At 45.2% G+C, this 4,286-nt stretch overlaps 1 long non-coding RNA gene across 1 annotated transcript; it reads left to right on the top strand.

The window, feature by feature from the left end:
• Nucleotides 1–424: 424 nt before the first annotated feature.
• Nucleotides 425–2,812, top strand: LOC310707791. The gene is made up of 3 exons (XR_014526732.1): nt 425–891; nt 1,478–1,545; nt 2,121–2,812. It is a non-coding gene; the product is annotated as an uncharacterized lncRNA (long non-coding RNA).
• The last annotated feature ends 1,474 nt before the right edge of the window (nt 2,813–4,286 follow it).

Raw genomic sequence — 4,286 nt, 5'->3', positions numbered from 1 at the left:
TTTTCTGGCTGGTGGGGGGCTTGCCCGCTTTCTTTCTCTTCCGAGGGTCCACAGGTTGCCTTGGGTCATATCCAGTAGATCCTATGAAGATTTTATTTTTAAAACGTGCACCCTGGTTTATCTTCCTAAGAAATCAAAGCAGCTAGCCACATGAAGACCAGTAACACAACATTGCGAATCATGTCAAGAAAGTAGCCCCAAACAGGAGCAGACAGGAGCAAAAGCAGCCAAACAGCTAGCCGAAGCTAAGCAAGCTCATAAATGTCATAAAAAGTAGTAAAATCAGAAGCAGAACATTGAAAAGAAGAGCCTAGCCCCATCAAGGCAGCAAGGCAGCAAAAAGAAGGGACCGAGACTGATAGTAAAAGGCCTCTCTGAAAAAGGCAGGTTTTATTTAGGCAACTGGAAATATTCAGTGTAGTATCCAACATTAGTTATACTCAGATTAGATCCATTTAAATCAGTGGAGTTATGTTGCTTAAATCCGCTGGTTTATGATTAACACTGGGTATGATCCTCAGTGTTGGTGCCACAACTGAAAAGGCCCTGCTTCTTATGGGTAGACTGCCAGGGACGGTTTTGTAAATCGTGTGCTCATGTGATACACCATCACTGCAAAGGCTCCGATGCATTCTAAAGACGGTCTATTCAAATAAAGTGTCGTTAATGTTTAGATGCAGGGAATACAGCATTTTCTTTTGGTCTCATATGGTGCTCCTTTTATTTTGGAACTCTTCAGCTGGCAGCCCAGCAGGTGAATGAGGAGGCAACAGCAGTGAGGGGGATGAATGGCAGGGCCCCTGAATCAGAGCACACCTTGACAGATGCCTCAATCATGCTGGTCCTAGGCATCATCCCTGGTTGGCGAGAGAATATGCAGCAGAAACTCAGGTGTTGAGTGGAATGCAGGCGTGAGGTGGGGGGAGATGGGAAGACATACGGAAGATGGAGGTCTTTAAGTTGCCCAGGTCCCCGAACCACTTAGGCCCTTAAAACTAAGAACTAGCACCGGAACTCTTTCCTCCCAAGCTGTACCTGTACTGTTCTTGAAGCCAGTAATTCAGCTACAACCTGACCATTTCTCTACATCTAACTTTAATAAAAAATAAAAATGTGGCATTTTCTGAAAATGGTTTCTTCAAGCGTCCCCTGAGAAGTCTGGCAAATGCTCTAGCATTGCGTTTACCTAGGAAGCATGCTGTATTAGCCGATTTACGTTTTGCAAAGCCAAAGAAAAGGAACTGGACAAGTTAAGCATTTGACGCCACTGGACCCTAGGATGCAAATGAGTTTTATATGCTACAGATGGCGCACCATCTGTGCCCTGGGCTCAGCCTCGGGATCTGTTTTTAATGCCAGGGCTCTGAGTCCTGGAAAATGTGAAATAATCCTAACAAAACATGCCTTTGAGCATGTGCAGAGTGTCCCCTGCTCCCCACGGCCAAGAAATAACTGCAGCCTTTCTCCACATGCCTAGGGCTATGGAACGGGGGCTTCTAGGACAGATGGCATCCTTGACCCCAGGCACACCTCTCCTGTTTGAATGTAAGCACTGGTTAGAGAAAGAGGGAAGGAATTAGGCCAGCTAGTTCTATTTGTAGATGCCACTAATGACTCAGCATGTCACCTTGGTGGCAACAAGGAGGAACCGGGTTTTTGCTCCAGTGAATCAATCTATAAAAGATTTTAAAACTGTGTCTGATGCCTGCGCGGTGCTCTCAGACAGGTTTATACCTGAATGGTGCTCCTGTATGTCCAAATCTGCAATTGATTATCAAACAGCCAAAGATCAGAATTTGTTAAAGGCTGGGGAGCATTTCCCATGGAAATGTAAGCATCTGTATTAACTCATTGATAGCACACCCTCAATGTTTATTTTACTGCATTACTAAGGATAACTTTGATCATTGTGGAAGTCAGTATATATTTTTGAGCACTGTCCCTTCCTAAGGGATTAGCTTAGGAATGATGGAGCGGAAGATACATACTTCTAGGCAAAGGCTTCAAGTGGCTGAGGGACACAGATTTAAGCTCAACCTGTTATTTTGCCCATGATTCTTGTGCCGGCCGCAGATTATTTGTGGGGGGACTCGTACATCATTTGACCTCAATTTTCTCAGGACAATCGGTCCACTGCAGCTGACCTCAATTCCATCCACTGAAGTCATTTGTGTTGACTACAGACAAGCTGGCGACAATTCAGGGGGGGCTTGATTCGCGTTCATCATCGCCGACAGCATAGGTGACCTGCGAAGCAAATGGCGAGAGGCACGTTGTGAAGGGAAAGGTGCTGAGAACAGGAAGGACGGTTGCAGTCTGCACAGGACTACCTGTGATTACTGAATGTGTCGATAATACACAGGATGGCTCTCTTTGCTGCCTGGGGAGGGCGCTGTTCAGTATTGGGACTCCAGCCTGCAGGGAAAAGGCTAACCCTTTACCACCACCACCCCGGCACCCACCCAACAGCTTATTTCTCCTTGTTCAAATAGCAGTTGTGGGTGGGTGGGAAAGCAGTATTCATTAGGCCCAATGGCACAAAGAATGAAAGAGATGTAAGAAGACCCCACCCTAGCCCTGCTTATTCCTGGGGAAGAGGAAGGAGACACAACCACAACCACAACATTCTCTTGCCCATGGTTCTGGCAACAAGGACTTCAAAGCAGTCAAAAGCTTACCCTCCTTTTCCAGTACAGTCTCCCACACTGCTCTCAGGTTTCAGCCTTGCTGAATCTTTTAAGTTGCCGAAATCTTTCAAGTGAAGATTTGCATCCCAGCCTGTATCCATGTCAGACTCAACAACGATGTTGTTTTTTTTAATCAAGGCTTTTTCATTATTGGGTTGTTTTTGTAACTGTCAAATTGCCTTGGGATAATTTTTTATGAAAAGCTATCCGTAAATGAAATAAATTGATTGCCCATTATATATTGTCAGCGAAATAATTTCCTCACGCGAAAGCAAATTCATGTAGGTTTTCATTCTTTGCGAGGAGGCGGGGGCGGGGGGGGAGATGGTGTCTTTATGTTGATTCACATTTACTTGCATCATATTAGGAGACAAAGCAACATTTTGTGGGGGAACGGAGTTTTGTCGATTATTGGTAATTGTCAAGCGGCTAAATAAATGAATAAAAGCAACAGCTGGGGGGAAAACCAACAGCCTAAAACTAACGAAACATTAGCATAAAAGCCACATAGAACAGGGACTGATCTTATGGGTTAAAGCATGCTTTCTCAGCCTCAGCCCTCCAGATGTTTTTGGCCTACAACTCCCATGATCCCTAGCTAGCAGGTCCAGTGGTCAGGGATGATGGGAATTGTAGTCTCAAAACATCTGGAGGGCCGAGGTTGAGGAAGCCTGGGTTAAAACCTGGGCGAATGGATAAGTCTTTGCAGGATGTCCTCAGCACCTGATGGTTGCTACTTCACATATGGCAGAAGGAAGGGCATTCCATAATACAGGGGTAATGGCAGAAAATGCCCATTTTTCAGGCCACCGCTCAGTAATATTATTTAGGGGGCGGTGTCACACGTAGAATTTCCCCACAAGTAGAATGTTGGCTGAATGTCCACAACAGACCATGGAGCTACCTAGCAGGAGGTTGGATGGAGTTGGCTCTGAGGCCGTCCACCCCCAAAGGATTTAGAAGGATTCTAGCCTGTGATGTTAGAATCATGACTTGCAGGTCCTTCTGGTGCTCCAGGAAGGAATAGGGCGTTGGTGCCTTACCTGCAGGGTTCCTGTCATTACACGTCACAAGAGACCACTTGAGGAGCCCATCTTGCCATTTCTCAGTCTCACGGTATAAGGCTGCTTGTGTATGCAATGAGAGGGAGAGGTGGGGAAATAGAAACATCCTTCCTTTTATGTTTTTAAGCAGAGGTTGGATGGCCATTGGTCATGTATGATCTAGTTGACATTGCGGTTGCATTAGATGACCCTCGGTGTCCCTCTGCAATTCTATGATTCTATGTATTTGTTTATTTTATCAACTTAGATGCCCCTTGCCAGCTCTACAGCTCCTAAAAGTGGCTGGCTATGACATTAAAATAACAAATAGTCATCCCATGTCTGCCTTGATAGAAAAGTCTATCCGGGTTCTAACTGAGTAAGAAGAGAAAGCTGAATATAAATCTAGATACAGAAAGAAATGTAAATCCTGGTTCTCTAAGCCTAACATCAGTTGATATACCTGTCTTTGGACCTTATGATTTACTGATGGCCAGTTTTCCTTAATTTCAAATTTCATTTCCCCCCGCTTCCTGCAACTCTTGATGGCTGCATC

The sequence above is a fragment of the Podarcis liolepis genome, assembly GCF_965112155.1.
Source record: "Podarcis liolepis genome assembly, chromosome: 5".
In the NCBI taxonomy this organism is placed as follows: domain Eukaryota; kingdom Metazoa; phylum Chordata; class Lepidosauria; order Squamata; family Lacertidae; genus Podarcis; species Podarcis liolepis.
Note: the sequence above shows the minus strand (reverse complement) of the source record. Positions and strands in the feature narration are given on the sequence as shown.